Source organism: Balearica regulorum, chromosome 1, assembly GCF_011004875.1.
Source record: "Balearica regulorum gibbericeps isolate bBalReg1 chromosome 1, bBalReg1.pri, whole genome shotgun sequence".
Taxonomy (NCBI): domain Eukaryota; kingdom Metazoa; phylum Chordata; class Aves; order Gruiformes; family Gruidae; genus Balearica; species Balearica regulorum.
The window spans coordinates 129,892,982-129,916,499 of record NC_046184.1 but is presented as its reverse complement, the minus strand read 5'-3'; the positions used below and the strand labels follow the sequence as shown (position 1 = coordinate 129,916,499).

The 23,518-nt window shown below is 41.2% G+C and overlaps 1 long non-coding RNA gene across 3 annotated transcripts in view; it reads right to left on the bottom strand.

Annotated features, from left to right (window-relative positions):
- The window catches only part of LOC142604932 (uncharacterized), a 35,686-nt gene extending 13,180 nt beyond the window's left edge, over window positions 1–22,506 (bottom strand). Inside the window, exons 1-3 of one of the 3 annotated variants that reach the window (XR_012838791.1) lie at window positions 22,414–22,506; window positions 15,607–15,671; window positions 752–2,479 (exon numbers count right to left, since the gene is read on the bottom strand). This is a non-coding gene — a long non-coding RNA (uncharacterized LOC142604932). Of the gene's footprint in view, window positions 1–695; window positions 2,480–15,606; window positions 15,672–22,413 lie in introns of those variants that run through there. The other 2 variants (XR_012838789.1, XR_012838790.1) reach the window with 2 other exon arrangements.
- Window positions 22,507–23,518: the final 1,012 nt, after the last annotated feature.

The window sequence follows — 23,518 nt, the reverse complement described above, 5'->3', positions numbered from 1 at the left end:
TGAGATGTAGAGCTGGGTTCAACGCCTGCCGAGAGTGTGAGCTATTTAACGCCACAATGCAACTCATGAATTCCAGCAGCTGCATGTTGTTGGAGTGAGACAGAGATGGAGATACCACACAGTCGTTGCCTGGCCTTTGAATATTTCCTTAAACATCTGCCAGTTGCAGCTGTGCTTGAGGGGATATTGAGAAAGGTGTACCTTCCTGCTTACCTGTCACAGCTATGTTTTGTTCCCTAAGTCTTATTATTTATCTTCTGGTAATACCAAGAAAACCCCTTCTTACTAGGCACTATGCAGGCATAGGGTGAGTGCCTCTCCTTGCCATGAAGAGCTTACTTGAAGACCTTGTTAAAACAAAGTTTTACTGTTTTACAGATAAGAATGTTTGCCTCAGCAAGATTCTATACCTTGTCCAAGGTCACACAGAGAGCATGTTGTAATGTGTTGCTAGTAAGATCACCCTTCCACTCCAAATGTGGTTAGGAAATATGTCACAGATTTTAGTAATGAGCGTTTTTAATTATCTGGGCCTTGCTTGGATTCATTATTCTAAGTCATTTAGGACCATGATCTTAATAATTATACAGCAACTTTCTGTATCCAGTGATTTAATTATAGAATATTACCTCATTAAAGACAACAAAACTGATCAAAATAAAGGATTATTTAATACACATAATTGAATCCTTCAGCTTTTAATCAAATTAAACATTGATTATTAATTAAGTGAAATGGAAAGCACTGTCACCTTAACAGAGGAAAAAGCGGAGAGGGATGAACTTAAGGCTTTTCATAGGCTGTCTGAAGGTGGCGGCATTGGAAAACTCACAGATGTCCACTAGCGGGAATAGAGTCCTCATCCTGTTGGGACAGGCACATGTAAGTGTCCAAAATGGGCACGACAGGCATGGCAACTCTTTCCAGCTTCTGCTCTGCACAATCTAGTCCCAAACCGAAAAGCAGGATTAGCCATTTCCCTGGAGATTCATCTGTGTAATGTGTTTGATGGCACTTCAACTCTTAGAGAAATTATTTCATGAATATCAGTATTTTAAATCATTCATTAGGCAGGTTGTGCTGTTAAAAATGTATCTTCAGTGTCTTTTTTTTTTTTTTTTTTTTTTTACTTTTTTTCTACTCAAATTAGCACAGCATGGTTGCGATCTTCTAGTATTCCACAGTTTCCTAAACAAACAAGCAAACAAACAAATTGTTTGAATTTTCACCTTTACTTTTATTCTCTACTGTTCCTAAGGTTTTTCTGGGATAGTGTTATATTCTTAAAATTTCCTGAAGATATTTCATTTAATAGGAACAACATCAAACTTTTTTCCTTCCTTTTTCTCCTTTCTAGCCCCTTTCCTTGAATATGCCATTGTCACAACCAGTCTAACTACTTTTTTTTCCCCTAACTTTACTGCCTTTTTCCTTTTTCTGTAGCACACCCACTGTGAGGTTCTTTCTCATCCCAGCTGTCTCCTATCATTTTTACCTTTGTCCTGGTGCTATGGGAGCAGAGCGTTCAGGCCCACCACGCTGCCAGTGCCTTTTTTCTCTCCTCTCATCTTTATTGCCTTTGAGCAAGGCAGAAACCTCTGCGCAGTACCTTTACCCCATGAAACTCAGAGACCCAAAACAGGTCAGGAGAACTTGGCTGAAAGGAGCTAATAGCAATGTATACTGTTTCATTAATCAATGTCTATGATATGACTGCACATACAGTTCTGGTGCAATTAATGTTGCAGATGAACAGTGTGTTGAAAAACTCCCGAGGCAGATATTGAAGTTAAACGGTTCCCTTCTCCAAAAAATTATGAGGGAAGAGCTGCATGGTAAACACAATTATAGTTATTCCAATCCCAAATTGTATTTTCCTTCCTTTGGTTACTGAAATGTATCTCTCAAAATCTAAGCCACTGCCAGCAGCAAAAATACAGAATATATGTTATGAAAATTCCTGCTCATATCTCAAACCTCATGACTTGTATGTATTAGGATAGAAAATCAAAGGTAATATTACTATGTGTGAGACGATACCTTATTTTGCATGCAGTCAGTAGACTTGCATGATGCTGCATGCAGGATGTAGTAAATTAAGCAGGTAAAGGAAGATGAACACATCCTTTAAAAAGTGAAGGAGTACTGAAATGTGGTACTAAATCATACTAACTCCAACAAGCTTTCTGAGATTTAGGAAATCTCAATTTGGACCACTGTTACAAAAGCCCGTGAGACTTTCCTCTTTATAAAGCCATTTTACTGCAGCAAGACTGACACTCCAAACTTGCCTCTCTCTGGATATGAATCCCTAACCAAATCTTCCAAAGTACATTATCATCTGAAGAAAGAAAACCACAATGTTGCATGCAAACAGGGCTTCTGAGGACTAGAGGGGAAAAGAGCCAGTGATTTTATGAGAGACAGTAGTGCTCACATTGTCTTTGATCCATCCTCAATAGAAGACTCATCTGCTACTCTAATGGAAGGAAGCAGAATAAAAAAGCGAACTGAATAGCTACAAGCTTGAAGGGAAAAAGATTCAGAATGTCTTGTCTGAGCGTGGTTGCTTCTGATTGCTTTTCTGTCTTAAGTTGGTCTAGCTCTTTGATGCTATTGTTAACAAAACTCTTTCAGATATGTATTATTGCACCCATCTTCCAGGTCAGAAAAACTAAGAAGAATAATGACAAAAGTGACTTACTCCCTAAATTACGCAGTGAACCAACAGCAGAGCTGGAAATAGAAGCTGCATCTTCTGAGCCTTGGCTCAGTGCCTGTGAGAAAAGGGCTTTTCCTGTGCTACCAGTACTTGATCACCACGTATGTTTTTTCTTAAACACCTGAGTTTCTTTATCTTTCTGTACCCCCCCGGTGAGGTAATGAATGTGTGCATGAGGGTTTAATGTCTTTAGAAAGCCCTTTGAGGCTCTAATGCTATAATGTTTTCTGTGAAGCTACCCAGATGCAGAATCATTCTGACCTCATTGAGGAAAAACCATGACTGTGTGCTGCACACCAGGTTTGGATCTCAGGAGGTGACTCTTCTTTTGCCTGTGGCACATTCATGTTGCAAGAGATGTGAGATTTGTTGCACTGACTAACTCTCATAAAGAATTGACTCAAGCCTTGGTCCTGGTTCAGGATTCAACGGGAACGCCAAGCTCGTCTATTCTCACGTTCAGAAAAGCACTACCACATTTTGAATAAGCTATAACTTAGAGTTGAGTTTTGATTTGTAACTATGATGTATTACAGCAATCAAGTTGAACAGTCAGCCGCCAGCTACTAATACCATGATACAGGTGTAAAATAGTAGTTGAAGGATGGCATTTTACCCATTCATGACTGCTTATGGAAAACTAAGAGAAGTGCATATTAGAATGCACTAAGAAATACAGGAGAGCAGCCAAAGACCGAATAAAAAATGCTGACGAAGAGTGAGAATACTGGTTATAATTGAACCTGTATTCAGTCAATGGAGAATAAGGGGTTGTGACAATTCCCAAGCTCCAGAGGTAACTGGTGCTCTCTGAAACAGTTGTCTTGCATCCTTTGTCATTCCCAGATTGTTTTACTAATGTCACTTTTGAGCTTTGCCTTGCCTCCTGCAGACCTCTCCTAGCTCACATTGTTTCTTAAGGGCTGTGCCATGATTTGGAGCAGCTCTGCTGGCAGCCCTCCTGCACAATCAGAGGGTTTTGCTGAGCTCCAAGGACAACCTCCCTGCTCAGGCTTGGTTGACAAGGTGGCAGGTTTGAAGTAGGTGAGGCAAAAAAAGCTTTGGGAACTGTTCCGTAATTAATCCCAGATCTGGTTCTTAGACTGACACCTGCAAACTTCACAGTGAGAGTTAATTTTCACAGCTCTAAGCACATCTACTGAAGTTTTAGGTGATCAGACTTTTGTTTTTTAATAAAATGAAATTGCAGAAAGGAGTCAGAGATTCCCTTCCTTGCAAGTCAATCAAACTGCAAATAGGGACAGTCTGCTTTTCACCAGCCCCAATTCAGCAAAACAACTCTTTGCTTGATTAAGAATGTGCTGACGGGCACAACTGCACAGGAAAGGGGGAGTACTCCCATACCAGAGTCTTGCTCAGTCAGTGCCTTGTGCAACTAAATAGTGGTTCAGGCTTATGACACTGAATGGATATGATGGGTGAAATGCTGCTCCACTTCTAGGTAATGAGAGCTTTTCTCTTGCCTTCGGTGCAGCCACGATTTATTTTAAGCATTAAACTTTAAGCATGTAAACCTCTCTTCGCTTAGAATCATTGTTAATAATAATTAAAATAATGTGAAATCAACATGTGATACAGGAGTTCTGAACTATGTAAATTTGAAATATGCATCTAAATTAAATATGTTATATTTCTTTGCTTTAATGTTATCTCATGAATTATGTTATTAAACTGCTATGATTTCAATAAGTTATTTTTAATATACATGCATATAAACATGATGTCCTTTTCCTGGCATAAATCATACTTTTGCATGCAATTTGTTCCATTCTTTCCTCTTATTTGTATGGATTCCTGAAATTTTGATGTAATAATTTCTCAAGTCTAAAAAGGCTGGCTACTGTACCTACACATTGAACCAAATTAGAAATAAATTAAACCCTCTGTTGTTTGTCCTTCTCACCAGTTCCTGCTATATTGTAGTGACAGCATTGAAGTTATTTATCACTGTAAGAAAATATAAGCAGCTATTAAGAAAAAGGAGACACCCTCCTTACCTTTGTGCAATTTTGTGCAAATAGAATTGATGTGCAGCGTAGAATGGAGCTTTCTGCTCTGCAGAGAAGTGAATGAAATGATAAACCTTTGAAAGCCTCTGCAGAAAAGCAATTGAGGCACAAATAATATGCACATTGTTTCCTTAGTTAATTTTGAATCTCTTGTAAATTGTTTTCTCTTTATGAATACCAGAGACGTTGTAGTGATAGCACTGCTGGAGCTGTGTTTCACTAAAACTATATAGGCACAGTTCTTGGTCATTTAGTCAGAGGAGAAATGAAAGGACAATGAACAGCTTTCCAGTTACCTCCCAAAGTGAAAAAATCAGGCTGTGAAAAGATAAAATCTAAACATTTTCTGATGCTGTCTTGTTGTGTCATATCAAGTAAAACAATTACCAGGTTTTAGTGGTTGGTTACAGTGGAGGAAAGGTAAGCATGTCATCCTTGAAGGTAGCCTCTATAAGCGAGATCTAGATTTAGAAATGTTAGCATCTCTTCTTCAAATTGTCCTAAAGAGCTGAAATTACTAAACATTTCTGAAAATCACATTCAGTATCCCGTACTTAATTCCAGTAGATAAATTCTTCAATTGTTTGTTGGGAAAAAATTAACATCTGAGTTGAAAATGTTAGTGGATTGATCTTTATTTCTGTGAATGTAAGTTATATATTTACCAGCATTCATCAAGTAACTTCCATGTTCTAAGTTGTTTGCAGACAGTCCACTCTGATTCTGAATCTGATTGTGCTGGTTTTGCTTCTTGGTGTATGAAGAAATAACAAGCGATGACACAACTCCCCTATTCCCCAAAGCACGCACAAACATGCTGTCTTCCTATATATGTCAATGTGAGGTTTTACATATTCTGAGTCCACTATATAAATTAGGCAAAAAATACGAGGGAATAAATGATATGTATACACAAGGCTAAACTAAGAATTCATCATTTGAAAGACTTAGTCAAAACTGATGCGATGATCTGAAACCCATTGTAACACACTGCAATGCAATGGGGTTGCAATTTCTTTTATTGCATTCTTGGTCCTTTTCTGGAGATTTTGCAATGTCACTGAAGCACCTGTTTGGAAATTATATCTAGACTACTATACTAAATTTAAAACAAAACAAGATCATCCCAACCTGCCAAATTTTATGACCTGAAATATAGAAGAGCAGTCCTGAGGAATGGCTAGGAAAGATACTATACTTTACTCATGCCAGATGCAAAAATAGCAAAGGGAATGATGAAAAGAAAAGCAGGGTTTTCAAAACATGATGTTTTCTCGCCTGCAGATGCTGGGCTGTGCAAAACTATTTCAAACGTATGCCTAACCTGTTGAGTGGAAAATCGAAAATTTCAGCAAAACACCTTTGGAACTTTGTCCTCAGTGCCAGCTGTCTTGACGGGAGGGCACCCCTAAGCCTGGGCAATGGCACCAGTGTTGGTGCTCAGGAGCACATGGCAATTACCTTGAAGTACCTTGTAGGAAATGCTGAGGTGTTCTTCTGATTGGGAGGTTCAGTGCCTGCTGGAAAGCTGCACTAACTCAAAAAAATAGTGGAGATGCACAGAGACATTTAGATAAGGCAGTGTTTGCCAGAACCTGCTAGCGACAGCGGGTGCCAAAACTTGGGGCTGCTGGTGGGGCTCCCACATGGTTTCTATGTGTCAACATTTCAGATGTTTTTAATGTTGTTTTTAATTTTATTTTTGCATTTGCTAAACCAAAAATTCTGCTGTTCAGGCTCAAAAGAAGTATTTATCAAGAATATTAAGCTAATTTCAGAATAAGAGTTTGAAAGCTAAACAAAAATATTAATCAACCTGGACTGTGAAAACCCCCTGACTTTTTGGTTCTTGTGTTAACTACTTTTCGACAAAATCGGAGCAGCTTCATTTTTTATAGCTGGATGACTTTGACAGCTCATTATTTTTTGGGTAAAAAGGAAACTCCCAGAAAGTGTGGCAGGTAAGACACTTCACCTGTTCTTTTTTGTGGGCTGCGGAGGAAAGTGTTGGAGGTACCAAGGGCGACAGCCCATTGTTGGGCACTGGGAAGGAGCAGTGCCTCTCAGAGGTCCATCCCGCAGCCTTCCTTCTTCTGAAATGGCAATCCAGGGGCTTCATCTTTTGGTCCTCTTCTAGTGGGGGAATTGCTGATGTCCTTCTTTCCGCATCTCCTTTTCTGAGGTCTCGCCTGTGGCGGTGGGGCCGGCTGGGGGCTGTGGGGCGCCCTGTGCTGGTTCCAGCCGGTTTCAGCTGGCTCTGAGACCTGTGGGGGCAGCTGACCCCTGCCAGGGAGCACAGAGGGCTGGGAAGGTGCCGCTGGGGGTGAATGGCAGCGGCGGGAGGAGGAGAAATGGGGCAAACAGCTAGAGGGGATGGTGCTGGGGCACGATCGGAGGCATGCCACTGGAAAGAGGAGGGTCCCCTGAGGAACTCAAGCTGGAACTGGGCCACCCCGAGGGACTGGGGCTGCGGGTGACCCACACCGGGGCAAGGACACCCCATTGGACACTCTGTGCTGGAGCAGAAGAGAAGTAAGAAGCCAGGACAGAGAAGGAGAGAGAGGAAGGGGGAAGAGGGGCAGCAGGAAACCGCTGCTCAAGGACAGCACCCTCCCGGGCAGCCTGTCGGCCTTCCAGAGGCAGGGGGAAGGTGGGCGTGATGCCCTGGGGGCAAGGGGAGGCAGGAGGAGAGGCCTTGGGCTGAAACCTGGCATGGGGAAGGGGGGAGGAGAGGTGCCTCCCTCAGTGTTTGTTTAATTGTTTGTCTTCCTGTTTTTCTTAATACTTGAATTGGTAATTAAAAATTGATGTTAATTGGCAATAAATTACATTAAGTGCAATTCCCCAAGCTGAAACTGTTTTGCCCATGACAGGTCCTTATCCTGAAACATTTGCTTCTCATGGTGTTACTGAGGAGGAGTTTCAGCGATGAAGGAAGCGGGGTTAGAAATGACCATGAAATGATGGAGCCTTCTCAGATGACAATCTCACTGGCCTCAGGCTACAGATGGCTGTGTTCCTCCTTCTCCTTCCCACTTTCCTCTGCCCTTCTTCCTCCCTATTTCCCATTCCCCTTCCTTCCCTGTTAGGGAAGGCAGCACCCCCCTCTTAAGAAAGCAACTTTGGTGCCAGTGCAGAGAGCAGACATGCAACAAGTAGAAAACTTCTTCAGAAATGGTATGGTGGAAATTCTCAAGGTGTTGGAGGAGCATGTCCTTGAAACTATTACAGTACATGGGGTATCCTTTGAGGATGGCTTCATGCTGCCAGTGTTGTATAAAGAGTTTTATATCTTTATTTAAACTACATTATTAAAATGAATGTAAAGTAATCTACTATATTGCCCTGTCCTTTTCTGCACTGAGTACACTTGACACAGGAAAAAAGGATGCACTTATTATCTGTCTGATGAATAAATGCAAAAATAAATCCTTATTATGAAGCTTGCTTATATAGGTCTGTTTCAGATATTAAACCATTATATCTTGCCTCTAAACTACATTATTCCCCAATGCAAACAGAAATTTTCACAAGGTGGCATTTCATACTACACATTTGAATTTATATAAAGTAAGGCATACAGTGTTCAACATATATCAGTAAAAGCCTTTGATTTATATTTCCTAGAACTAGGTCACATAAAGCATTCATTTTAAGATGAGAGTATGTTTGTGCCTGCTTATACTGGCATCTTTGGCTCTAAATGAGAATGTATAGCTGTGTTAAGGAGATATTTGTCAAGCAAAATAATGGCATATTGTTTTTCTCTGAGTTAAAGGTGATTATTACTCATGGTTTATATGAAGCCATCGGTAATACACAGCTTCTCTGATATTGCTCTTCACCCTGTAGGCATCCCTGTAAGTTTACCCCCAGTGCCTGTTACTATCTTGGTGGTGGTGATTATCTGAGAAGGAGAGTTATGGTGGGAAATGGCCCACAGAGCTCAGGACTCTGCTACTGCAGATAGCCGTGCTATATAACATCTTTTTTTCATCTCATCATTCCCTATGTTAAAACTGTAGTTCTGCTGGAATGCACTATTCTTCCAGAAAGTATTCCACAGTCTCACGTTGCTGCAGAACAGACCGCCTTCTCTTCGCGGAGCTGTCAGATAAATGTTAATGCTCAGTTTATACTCATTAATTCATGCACGTACAGAGACCTTTAAATTAAAGAGCTCCAATTCTTCCTGTAGTTTATCACAAATTATGTTGTACTTGCAAAGCACAAACCAAATCTACTGTCAAACTTTATAAACTTGCCTAAACCCCACATTTTTTTTAATCTCAAATAATAAAATAGGCTTTTGATTCCCCCAAATAACTTTGCAGCCCTTACATTAGTAAGTACAGTCCTTTGTAGCCTATGTTCATCTTCTTTGAACACTGATGTTCAAAGCATTGCAAATGAAGCCAAGGCAGTGCCTTGTACAGAGCCCTAATGCTTCCCTGTTACTGAAATATTTCACCTGAACTTCATCAGAGGATCACATTTGCCTTTTTTCTTGCCGGTGTCACAGAAGTAGTCATTTTACGACTGGTTAAATCAGCAAATGCAAATGCTAGTAAAATAGCAACATTGAGGAAGTAATCAATTATTAAGTGGCTAGTTTTAATAAAGGGTTAATTTGGTTGTTCTGATATTTTTTCTTTTTGGTGCTGGGTATAGATGGTGCTAGGTGTAGACAATGCTTGGTAGCAAAGCAACTGACTGATCTCTTTGAGGAAGTCCAAAATGTGGAACTTTGCCCTTTGGGCTGACTGAATATTGCCTTGCTTTAAGGCACAGATAAAATAATAAAGAGTGGAGAGTAGACAGAGAAGGTGCAAGAGAGAGAGAGTTCATGGTTTTATGTACGTTGCATGCTCAAGAGGAGACACTTTCTCTGAGAAATGCAAACTCAACCACTTTTCTTAATTGACTCTTCACACTTGAAATAATTTATTTTCCAGTTTGCTACTAGTTGTGTTTTGGCTTCCACTCTTGCACTGAGGGGTGGAACTAGGTCTGTTCCTGAACACTGTTAGCTTTTGCTGAATCAGCTGGTTTTGGGCTCTGTGCAAGGGAGTGTAGCAATGAGACACAGTAGGTATGAGTAGGTAATGCAGTGAGGCAGGACTGCCTTCAAATTGGGACTGAACTGAATAAATTAGAGGGAATGCTGTTAAAACTGGGGCTTGTGGCCTATTTTTCTTTCGCATTTCTCCAAGCGAGGGGATAGTCTAGGAGTTGTCTTCAAGCTTTAATGAGCCCCAACCTTCTCCTAGTTGAACTCTGATGAAGGAAGCATCCCAGTGAATAAATGCCAGGAGCCAAGTTTAACTAGACTATGTGAATGATAAACTTTTTTTCTAGCAGGATTGATTTTAAAATCTGTTGGCTGAAAGTTTATTCACACTGGCACAGAGAAGTCCAAGTGACTTCATTTTATCCTAGAGAAGGCTGCAGTACCTTAAAGGCATTAATCTCACAGGGAGGGGTTTCTATAGGGGTCTGCCCTATAGATAGGACTGGGTATCTGTAGATATCTTTAAAGGAGAGGTAGAGCATGGATGTCCCGTTAACAAGGGTAGCTAAAGCATACCTTTCACATTTGAACACACTCAGGATGGATTTCTTGCCATCAAATGTCTCATAGTGCAGAGTGCTTCAGAGACACCAAGCAATGAACACAATGAACAGTGGTTTTTTAAAGACATTTACCGCCTTTTAAGCGTGTGATTGTTGGAGGGGGATTGTGAGAGGCAGCGGTTCGGAAGTGTTCTGGAAATCATGTGTGATGAGTCCCTTGTACATGACATATCACAGCTTGGAGCAGAAACTCCAGAACAAAAGGCATTAAGCTCTTCCTTGTGTCCCTGAAAAGCCTGACCTTTTCCAGTTTCATATTCTCATTGGGGAAGGGTGAAAGTGATACTGAACACATACCTGCTGGTCAGTGCCAGAATCCAGAAGGAAAGTGATGCAAGGCTCCTTTCCAGTCCTCAGCAGTTCACATCCAGCATCATTGCTTGATCTCAGACATACGACCACAGAAGAATGCAGAGGGGATAAGATTTCCCAGTAGCTGGCTGAAAGTGGCTCCTCTTAACCTTTGAAAGTTTATATTTTTGCTTGTTTATTTTTCGTGATATGAGCTCCTGCTGCCATCACAGCTGAGCAAACACTCTCGTGTTGATAAGTATATGCTTTCCTTTTCCCTTGCAGCAGCTAGGTCTGAGCTGGGAAGAGAAGATGCATCTAGCTCATGGACACGAGGGGAACTAAGACAGCAGACAGCCGAATTGCTGAGCTGCTCTGTATATTTCTTGGCTGCAACAAAGAGCCTTTCCATTGCAAATGGACATGAAGAAAATTTTTATAAGAGAAGATATTATCATAGTTTGGGAGGATGGATGTGATCAAGGGTACGTATTCATGAGGGAAATATAGGCTATAAATACAAGGTGGGAAGATTATGTGTGGGCAGATTAGTACTGGCTATGTGTTTTGACAGTGGAAATTCACATTTTGCTTGGCTCAGGTAAGAAACGCAAAACTTTTTTTTGTTTGTTCTTTTTCAATTTATTTCTGTCTTAATTACCCCTCTTGTCAGAAATAAGATATGCAAGCTGACAACAGAAAAAATTGAGGTATCTTACGAGGAGCTGCTGAGGAAACAGATGATTTAGCCTGGAGAACAGGAGGCTGAGGGGAGACTTTATCACTCTCTACAACTACCTGAAAGGAGGTTGTAGCCAGGTGGGGGTTGGTCTCTTTTCCCAAGTAACAAGTGATAGGACAACAGGAAATTGCCTCAAATTGCACCAGGGGAGGTTTAGATTGGATATTAGGAAAAATTTCTTCACTGAAAGGGCTGTCAGGCATTGGAACAGGCTGCCCAGGGAAGTGGTTGAGTCACCATCCCTGGAGGTATTTAAAAGATGTCCAGATGTGGCACTTAGGAACATGGTTAGTGGTGGACCTGGCAGTGCTAGGTTGGACTTGATGATCTTAAATGTCTTCCAACTTAATCGATTAGATGACTCTATGATCTTTTCTGAAGTCCTGGAAAGATTCAGGTGTAGTTTTATTTGAGTTCAAGATGATAATTCTTCTGAGAAATCGGTGCTGTCCTGGACTGACAACTTAATCACAGTCAGTTCTGTGACAGCATCACAAATTTACTTTCATATCTTTCCTGGGTTACAATATATGACTTAAACAAGCTCTAGAGGCCTGTCAGAGAGATGCGCATTGTTAAACTACACTAATGTAACACATCCTTTTAAATCATCAAGCAAGTGATTAATTCAAATGGCACTATGCAATTGATTGTTTCTGTGGCTCTTGTGATGCTCAGAATTTTGCCTTTTGCTCTAAATGAGGATGTTTCTTTCTTCCTTCTCTTTGAAAAGGCAATTCCTTTGCCAGAGAATGTGTTTCTCAACTGTGGACAAATGAAAATCTGAACTGGCCCTCTCAACACATTTGAAAGTTGTACATGAAAAAAAAACAACCCTACTTTGGAAAGACTTTCAATATCAAGGAAGTATGAATCACAGTTTTTGAGAGGTAGAGCAGATCAGAGCAATTACAGATGAAATTCAAAGCATCGCAGAGGACCTCTGAAAGAAGTCAGGAGTTGTAACATAGAAATAATCTTCTACCTATTCCTTTTCTGTCATGTTGATCACACTCCTTGAATCCCATGCCCAGCACTATATATCCTCACATTGTTGCCTTCTTCACTGGAATTTCAAAGCTTACTTTTCTCTCTCCACCTAGTGCCCATCCTCTCTCCTCTGTTATTTTTACTGTAACTGTTATGATGTCAGCTGTGCTGATCACTTCAGAGGTCTGAGATCTGGGAAGTGTTGGTACACAAATTCAATATTTATATAGCTTTTTATCAGCTTGTTGGCTTTTTTTCATTCACATGCTGTATCAGTCTATAAATGAAAGGGACATTATAGCAGCAGCCTTGGCTTTCCTCTTGTGTTGAGATTTTTCAAATGACAGACGGAATTACCTTTTAAAATATACCCATGATAAGAAATGAACTCCAGATCTGTGTCACTTGAATTATTTAGCCTGATGCCTAACAGATAGAGCAGCTTAAGTTCTTCACTGAAGCAGTTTAGTTAAGAAAGAGGATGCAAATCAGACCAGTTGCATATTTAAAGTGTGACTGTGCCAGTGTGTGAACCCTGCCACATTATCATGTCAACTTTTGGTAAGCATTAAAGGAAGATGATATATTTTCTTTCAGCTTTCGTCATTTTGAAGGTGTGTAGCAGATTTCTTTCCCCCTGCAAGCCCACATTATGCAGTCGTGTTTTTTTAAATCCAATCCGTCTGTGTCAGAAGCCCAGCAGTAAGCCTGCTTCTCTGTATGAGGGAAATTGTTTTCTACTAACTGATGACCTCAGCATAGCAGTTTCTTTTCCAGCACATCAAAGCTCACAGTCAGACTTGCTGCAGCAAGTGCACTTTTGAGTGGCTTTATGACATATAAAGACCCTCTTTGGCATTCATACTGTGCTTCTCTATTGTTTACAAGCTAGCAGTGAATTATTTATGGAAGTTGCTGGAGATATGACTCTCTTTTTGCCCAAAAGCTGTATTTTATCTTGTGGTGAGGTTTTATGTGAAAGCTATTTTGGGGGTTTATGTCCTTTTTACATTTATTTGACAGGTTTTATGGTACCAATCCCTTGTTTCCATTTTTATTACAGTTAAAACCCATCTCTTAAAATTATTATTAAATGCAGCATGGCTTTAACTCAGCTGATGATATTTTTCTTTGCATTTCTGTTTTTGAGTGATTTCAAATAAGATTGTACTGAACAAACTAACATGAATATTCCTAGCAAAGGAGCAGCCATTTTGTTCCTTCAAATAAAGCTTAAGATCATTGGTTCATATGTGCAAAGTACATTCCTTAGATCAAGGTCCAACTATGCTTCACTCTACCAGTATTTGTAAGTTATGACATCTGTCAATGGTTGCATTGGCATAAAGCCAAATTATTAGTAGTGACCAATGTTAAAACTCATAGATCATTTGCTCTATTTTCTAGGTATAGAAGCATCAAAGACAGGCAGTGTTATAACAGTTTGATCAAACTGATCATAGAAACGACATATAATTTCAGCTCTGTAGGAGTGAACTGCAGTTTGATATTTTCTTTTTCCCACTTAACAAGATGAGAGCAACTGCATTTTAGTAGACAGGGTGGTGTTGGGTTGACAGTTGGACTTGATGGTCTTAGAGGTCTATTCCAACCTTAAAGATTCTATGATTCTATGATTCATTGTCACATTGCTCTTAAAAAGTTATTTGGACTTTTTTCTATAAATTCCAGACTCAGAATCAGTCCAGTTCAGAGAATGGAATGATTACAGACACTGGTAGTTAAAACTGGCTGAGAAGGACCTTTCTTCCCCAGGTTCTTCTCCTTAAATGCATTTATTCTGTGGATGATGGTACTGTCTAAATATTGTAATTAGGTCTTCTGCTAAAGACAGAGTTAGGAACTTCTCCATCTTTAAAGTTTGCATTCAGACATATATGTATCATTTGACATCAGCTAAGAATGGAAATTTTGGCACTGTGTTTCAGTCTTTCTGTTTGATTTCAGGATCTGGAATGCTTACATGTGTGCATTTAGAACCTGAAAGCCTAAGAAAGTAGGTATCATCTGGATTTGTTGCGATTGTCAATGGCTGTGCTGCTGTCACGTTGCATGGCTCTTTCAAAGTTTTTCACTGAGAATTGACTGGGCATGGAAGTATATATCTCATGGACTAAAAGTTAAAGTTCTTTACAGAATGGAAATGCCAGGCTATAGGCATTTCTGTAATTGTTATTGCAACATTGAACCTCGTATTGGTTTGGTAGTAGTGTAACTTGCACATCAGATGCTGTGTTCGTGGGTCCAAGCTTCATGTGCCTATGATATGTGGAACTGAGATAATCCTCTTGAATCTCTTTACAGGCTATGGTGAAAAGTAGGCATTACTGGACATTGAAATGAATCTGACTTCAAGATATCTCCTGTTCTGAGCAGCATTGGAACTTTCATAGTGAAGAAGTGGCATGATCACATGATTTCTGTTCATGGCTGATTGGATCACACTTATTTGGGGTTGATATGGCTTTTCAGCTTCCTGCAAGAGCTATTTTGAATATATAACATGGTGTCGTGGTTTAATCCGGATGGCGGCTAAAATAACCACACAGCCATTTACTCACTGCCCCCCTGCAGTGGGATGGAGGAGAGAACTGAAAAGGAAGGAAAAAGTAAAACTCATGGATTGAGATAAAGACAGTTTAATAGGACAGAAAAATTTAGAGTCAGTCTTTCTTATTACTCTTGCTGTAACGGAGTCTTAGTGGAGACAGGACACTTTCCATTTCCTGTCAGAACAGTTGCAATTTCCTGCTTGCCTTACTAATGTCTTGTCTTGTATTTACATGTAGCTTTAAAGATCTCTATATGCAGGGACCTGCTTTTATAGACTGTTGGCATAGGTCTTGGCAACAATATGGATATTGCCATGCAAGAACAAGCTCAACTGTACAGGACTACGAGTGCATTTGTCTCTAGAAGTGGAGACTTCCTTCCTGCTTGTTTATTCCTTTTCTACTCACACAGCATAGCAAATAGAACTTGGTCTTGATCTCAGTAGCTGGGGCATGGCATTTCATAAAGGCCTAGTGCCTATTTGACTAAAAATTTTAAATTTGCTTTTAAATCAAGGCCTCCCCACTCAGTCAACCACCCACGGAATGACATTTCAGAATCTCTGCTGATCTGTCCCTTGTTACTGAAGCATCTCTCTGTCTGCAAGATAATTAAACCCTTACCTGTGAGCTACAGTCCTATATGTCAAGAAGGACCTTGTCTCTCAAAATCTGAAAGACTTTGGAACCTGCGAAAAGCAGATAAAATTCAGTCAGTGACTTCAAGTCCTATTTTCTGCCTGAGTTAGGAGTCAGTTTAGAGACTTGATGGAGCTAGAACCAGTAAGGAATAAGACTTACTAGCCCTGAAGGAAAGTTTTCATGCTTGCTTATACCAATGTTCTGCATACAGAGCTTCCATCAAATTCAGCTGGAGCCGTATGAGGGACGCAGGTATTGAACAGGAATTGATCCAGCCAAATATTGCAACCAAAACTAAAAAAATAACCAACCAGTAAAAAAACCTCAAAGTGGAGAGAAAAATGTCAGGTAACTAATTGTTTCAAAGGAATTCAGAATACCTGGAAAAGCTATTTATTCATTCCCTAATAGTCCAAATTATTCTTTAATTTCGGCCAATTTTTGTCATATCATTACCACTACTATTACTAGCACTACTACTACTATGACTACATAACTAACTAGATAAATGCCTGGTTTTACTGACTTGATTTGGAATACCTGCATTTTTTGCTTCTTAAACACAGAAGGGCACAGTGCTGCAGCCTATTATCTTAGAAAATCTCCCTAATGACTAGCAGTAAAAAGTAGCCCTGTGTCTTTCATCAGAAAGCTGATGTTTTTGTTCAGACCACTGCTTTCCTCTTCCAGATTTCCACTGAAGAGTGGTGATGGTTTATGCTCGGTTCTTTAAATTCAGTAGACAGTCTTTTCACATCTGGTCAATTACCTGTGTCCTACTTGCCCTTTCAGTCTAATCCCTCTCTTATATATAAGTCCTTTATGATGTGACAGTTGAACATTAAAAACAATGTGAGGTTAGATCAGAGGCAAGCTGAAAGTAACCCCTGTCTGAATGACAGATGCCTGTGTTGTACTTATATTTTGCTTCTGCAGCACAAATGCCCATGAAGCTAATCTTTCATATATGACTTTACAGAAATTTAAGTTAGAACAAAAATTTTTAGGAGACCTTTTCAAAATTAAAAACATTGACAAAATTGAGTTTTGCATAAAATTTCTATTTATTAGCAATGCTTGTTTAAAGGTATAAGAACCTGTAGAATTCCTATTGGAAATGACAGAACAAAACCTGGATTTGATGCTTGGGCAGTGGAGTGAAAATAAAGCACCTTAAATGCCTCATGCTGTTGTGCTGATGGATGACATCTTCGTGTTTTGTTTGAGTGACTTTAGTGCTATAATTTTTGGACGTTTCAACATGTAATTTCATCCTGTATGGAGTCAAGAAGTTAATTTCTTGTTTGCCATTAAACCTTGCTTTTCTCTTATACCTCAGCCTTTAAAACTCATATTAAAAGTAGCATAGACTGGATTCTAACATTTTAATTATGACCAGTATGGGCTTGGACCAGGCGTTAACAGAAAAGTGACCAAGAAAAGGTGTCCATGGAATAAATATTCCTGACTCACTATCAGTCCTTCTGGTGGCCTTAGGGTAGTCTAAGCCAGAGACATTTTGCCCTTGCACTAGTCAAAAAGGAACCTTTTTAGAAGTAGTTTTGCCCCATATTTTGCTGCATATTTATATGTATTTAAATTGACACTCAGGAGCTGCACTCCTGTGCCTAACTCACAAAGCTACAGAGATCTTTCTTATTCTTCACTTTACTATTTAGTTAATCACAACTGGTCTAAATAAGATTTTTTCAAAGTGTGGTCAGAGGATGACTAGTGGATTGCAAAGCTATGGAAATTGTTTCCTGGGGTTATTAAACTATATTTTCAATAACATTTAGAATTTGAAGCAAAAAGGGTGCATGACTGTCTACAAAAAATGAAGAGAGCAATGCCCCACTCCTCATTCCCAGATTGGAGAGCAATGTGTTCAGTGATTAGTGCAGACAGTGTTAATGAAGACCACAGGTACTGATTCTTAGTCCCAACTAATTTTTATTCTGTACATTCCAGTTTTCTTGGCTTAATCCCCATCCTTTCAAAAGAAGCAGTTTTTCAGGCATACTGCACAATACTCAAGACTAATCTAGCATAGCATTAACTGAAAATGTAAAAAAATACGTTTTAATGTTTTTGCCAACACTAAGTATAAACCCTACGACAAATGAAGAAAGGGTATTTATAACTGTGTTTTCAGAGCTGTTAGAGAGCACTGGAAATCCATACATTCACTCCACAGCCTCCAACCCACTGCCATTTCCATGCCCTTAACATGATATTTATTCACCGCAAATTAAACCATTATCATTTCTGCATTCAATCCCTCTGTAATAGCGGAAGCAGTAATCTAAACAGGCTGCTAGGTTCCAATGACATATTCATTAGGACTGAATTATGAGTTCAGCACATCCTGAAAATAGGGACTGCTTAGTACATTAGTACAGCTGTCATTTTGCTGCAGGCACAAAGCAGGAAAAGGAATGACTGCAAAACCAACTGCTGTAGTTCTATGCATACCAGCTGTTTTGGTAACCATACAGTCCTTTCCTCCTCCAAATAGTGTTCCTCTCCCAGGATTTGCCTGACAGAGCAAAGGAGTAAGTTGATATTTGGAAATAAATGTAAGAGAAGGAAGGGGGTTCAAAAGTGTTGGGTGAAATACACTCTAAAACTAACATACGACAGAGAATAAAACCCACTTGCTGCAATATAATTTCTGTTTTAAAACAGTAAAAAAGCACATAAGTTCACATTGCACCATATGGTGTTGAGTTAAATCTACTTTGTAGTTTTGAGTCAAGAACATATGCACCCAATGAAGTGGCAGTTGTTATAGAAAATATGACTGTTTTGTTAGTAAATAACATTAGAAAGCTACAAACAGGCCCTTAAGTGATTTTTTTTCTCTAGTAGATTAGTATGCAGAACAGCCATTACTCTGAATGAGCTTTTAAGGCCAGGCAACTCCTAATCACTTTAGAGGCTGAAAGAGCTGGCTAGATGTGCATGAAAGTCTGCACAAGACTGCTTGTCTGAGAAGAGGAGATCACATAAATACATTTGTGTACTGCAGGTGGCATTTTAATGTTTCAATTCCACCTTTTTGAATGAGGAGTCCTCAGGCTGTCAATCACAGAGGAGCAAGAGAAACAGTCCCTTTTTTGGCAGATGCATTTTCTCATTTGATCCTATGTATCTTAGGTGTGTAAACCAAGACACGCATCTTGCTAAGTGAAAGTGAAGTCAGGCTATGCAGCCATTTGCGTTCGCCTGTTGCACTGGGGCAAAATGGCAGTTGTTTCAGCATGGTGCTCTGAACCTGGTGGAGAGGTGCTGGTGCTCCATGCTGGGTGCTGGTGAACCAGCGTGCTCCAGCCGCCTGGCAAACTGGTGACATTGCACACTGTGTCAACACTGGGTGACAGCTCTATGGAGGGGTGGGAGAAGGACATAGAGCCACAGAGATTTCAGAGGATGTAGGAAGGACTCAAAGAAGTCTCTCTGCCTTCTGCTGTACTGTCTTTTACTGTAACTAGTCCCATTCTGAGCTGGGGAGCAGTAAGAGGATATTTTGGGTCCCTACCATGCCTCAGGTGAGGAACCGACCACACTCAAATACTTAGACTTCGTTAACTTCAGTGCTAGTGCTGTTTAAAACACAAATTGCAGTTTCTGAAGAGTAGCATATCTGTATGCTTTTAGGGATGTGATAAAAGCTTAGAGAGACAATGAAAGGGGGGGAAATACCCTGCCCAGCTACTGCCAGGCTAGCTACTCCCAGGAGCCATCAGCCCATCTAAGGCCCATCTGCGCAAGCCCAGAGGAGCACAATGGCACAATGGCAGGTAGAGGTGAGCCTGAACTGAGGACTTCTGAGGAACCACCACCTTGCCTGGGCCTTTCTCAGTGCTGTCCAAGCAGACCCTCAGCCCCAGTGCCCAGTTGTGAAACCTGTCACCATGTGTCATCAGGAACAGCTTTCTGGGCCACCTTTTGGACTAAGAAGGCTGCTGCCTAGGAGTGGGACACATTATGGGATGCAGGGAAAAGGCAGCATGGCATCTCACAGGAAAAGGGAGATGTTCAGGTGATTCGTGGAGAAACAAGAGTGGGAAAATAGAGGGGTAAGCAGGTCGAAAGGGCAGGTTTTCTGTAAATAGTGGGCTGGTCAGAGTGCATGTCTGGCCATGCCCTGAGCTGACCAGCACAGTATGTCCTGTCTTCTTATTAAATTCCCTCCTAGCTCTTTCCTGTGTCAGTGACTCTTTATTCTGTGTGTACATGTGTGCATGGAGGTGTGAGTGCAGTAATGAGTCAGACGGTGGGGTGGAGCGCCTGTCCATCTATGGTGCCAGTGACTGCAGCGAGTGTGGGTGTGTGATTGCTAGCTGGTGAGCAGATGAAGTGGCCTGGGAGCAAGGGCATGAGTGCGGGTCTGTGAGGGCCAGCTCTGGGTGTGAGAGTGCTGGTAGATCCCTAAGGGCTGGGGCTTAGGGCGCGGGGCACTGGTTATTGGGACCTGGGAAGTGCCAGCCATCTGTGTGCACATGTGTGTACATGCATGATGGTCTCTACCAGCAACTCAAGTGGGGCTGCAGCCTCACGGCTGTATTCATACATCCAGGTGCCATCAGCTGGGGAAGCTGGGATGAAGGGGCAGCTACTTGGCAGGCTAAGACCAGCTACTGGAGGGATCCACACTGCACACACATATGCGTGCACACACACACACACACACACACGCGCGTATGTAAGCTTCTATCCTGCTTAGCCAGAGAGGGTAGCAGGATGAGGCCTTTGGTGTTGTTTATGTTCATACAGGTGCTCCAAGTGTCTGCCTGTGATCCGTGTGGCCGGCCATGTGTATATATGTAAATATGTATATACTTGTGTGTGTATGTATGTACATATGCAGTGTATTTGTGTGCTCTGTGTGCATGTTGCTGCTGGGAATGCATCTTCAGCCTCACTACCAATTGGACCAAGGGACATGGAGTGGTAGCAGCCTGACGTCTGTCAGAGTGCTGGATCCAGCACGATATATTTTCCTCTAACGTATTAATTATGTATTATATTTATTTGACCTTCTATTTTCTTTCCTCACACACAATTCACATTAAGAGCCTAATGCCAAGAACAGCTTGCAAGTGCAGTGAATGTCTGATGACTGCAGGTTTTGGTAGTGCTAGACCTGTATTTCAGGAACATATAGCCCTTTTGCAACTCATGCCATTAGAAGTAGCTATATAAAGCCCATCCTGCAGTGTGCTGAAGAAATCTGCTGGAGCACATGGATGCCTGGACAGACCCATGTGGGCACCAAGAAAATTAAACTTTTTCTTATCTCACAAGCCACTGACCAGGAACAGAGAGTATGGAAGTAGGCTCGTGACAGCTGTGAGTCTCCACAACTCATGCTCAGCTCTCCGTGGGTAGGTACGACTGCCTTTTCTCAATTAATCCTGACAGCAGAAAGATTAGACATGTGACAGCTGCCTTGACAAATATCTTGATCATAGTGCTTAATCTTTCTTTGGCGATCTTCACAACCAATGAAATATGACTTCTATCTTCAGGCTTGACAAGATCTTGGAAAGCTCAAACTAACTGGTAATCTTGAAGTCTAAAATCTTTGGAAAAGTGTTTACATAGTGTAATGGCATATATTAATTACAAAATTCTTTAACACCTCTAGGACACTGTAACTGCTACTCTGATCTCTGCTGAGGGCAGTTGCTTTATTGTTGCTTTTGCTAACCTTCCTTTCTCTCATTTTTGCAGTCTTTACTCAGGACTTTGGTTTTATAATTCCCCTCCTGTACTGTAGTATGACTGTGTTTGAATCTACAAGACAATATTTGGTGAGTGGCTGATCTCTAACTAACTGGAGTGTTCTACTCAGCATTTTAGCTTTTATATGAATAAAGCATGAATTTGCCTTCAAGGTTCTGTGAAATTGTGTCTGTAATATTTAAAAAACCATCTTTGACTTCCTTCACATCCTTGCCTTCTCTTGTCCAAAAGAGGGCAGTCTATACCTGACTTTTCTCCAATTCATTTTGCTCTGTATTTTTTGATACATTCAATCATTAATTGCACAAAAGATGGTGCCACCTTTTATTTACAGTACAAAATACGTGGATCTCCTTGGTTCATCTCTAATGAAAGTCATTCACAAAATAGGGAAAAAGAAAACCATTCACTGCAATTCAGTAAATAATGAAGCACTTCTTTTCAATTTTTCCCTGCAAGTAAAAGAAAGGAGAAAGGTCATGGTTCGACCAACAGTGTTAACCTATGAACAGTTTCATTGGGGAAGTAGCATTTGGCCATTCCCATGGTGGAAGGAAAAATAATCCAGCCTTATGCTTTTGTATGGCACCATACTGGGCATCTCTCTCTTGATCTTAATGCTCCTTGGCAAAAATGTAGTCATTAGGTAACTTGTGTTGCAGATGGAGTCATGGACTTCACTTGTAAGAGAGAAGCAGCATTATACTTTATTCATATAAAACAATGAATTAACAAAGTTCAACGGTAAATGCAACAGTGGGTTAACAAGATTGGATGGCAAGGTACACCTGATTATTTACTGCATAGAGGACAGGGTCAGACAAAACTGTCAGGGAGACCCTCCCATTGAGTCATGAGGTTCAGAAAGGACCCCCTTGCTTTCTAAAGCCTTCTCAGAGAGGAGTCTATGTGCGACTGGATCCAATCCTAGTCCCAGACTTGATCAATGGTTTATGGCTAAAGGATTGTATATGTGCAATCAATCCTTTATATCACTTATCTAAGACTTCAAAGTTTAGCATGCTATTAATTACTTACGAAGAATCTGTTGTGGCAAGGAATCTCTATCCAGGAGTAACCGTGAGAGGTGTCCCTGTTCAAGGGGAGATCCTGGTGTGCAGCCTGCTGCTGTGCAGGAGAGCTCAAAGGGCTCTTGGGTTGCTCACTATTTATAGAATCATAGAATCATAGAATGGTTAGGGTTGGAAGGGACCTCAAAGATCATCTAGTTCCAACCCGCCTGCCATGGGCAGGGACACCCTCCACTAGACCACATTGCCCAAAGCCTCATCCAACCTGGCCTTGAACACTTCCAGGCATGGGGCATCCACAGCCTCTCTGGGCAACCTGTTCCAGTGCCTCATCACCCTCACAGTAAAGAATTTCTTTCTAACATCTAATCTAAATCGACCCTCCTTCTAAATCGACCCCTTGTCCTGTCACTACACTCCCTCATAAACAGTCCCTCATCATCTTTCCTGTAGGCTCCCTTCAGGTACTGGCAAGCTGCAATTAGATCTCCCTGGAGCCTTCTTTTCTCCAGGCTGAACAACCCCAACTCTCTCAGCCTGTCCTCATAGGAGAGGTGCTCCAGCCCTCTTGTGGCCCTCCTCTGGACTCACGCCAACAGCTCCATGTCTCTCCTGTACTGGGGACCCCAGAGCTGGATGCAGTACTCCAGGTGGGGTCTCACAAGAGCAGAGTAGAGGGGCAGGATCACCTCCCTCGACCTGCTGGTCACACCTCTTTTGATGCAGCCCAGGACACAGCTGGCTTTCTGGGCTGCAAGCGCACACTGCCAGGTCATGTTGAGCTTCTCATCAATCAATACCCCCAAGTCCTTCTCCTCGGGGCTGCTTTCAATCCATTCCTCGCCCAGCCTATAGCTGTGCTTGGGATTGCACCAACCCACATGTACGACCTTGCACTTGGCCTTGTTGAACTTCATGTGGTTTGCACGGGCCCACCTCTCCAGCCTGTCAAGGTTCCTCTGGATAGCATCCCTTCCCTCCAGCGTGTCGGCCACACCACACAGCTTGGTGTCATTGGCAAATTTGCTGAGGGTGCACTCGATCCCACTGTCCATGTCACCAGCAAAGATGTTGAACAGTGCTGGTCCCAATACCGACCGCTGAGGGACGCC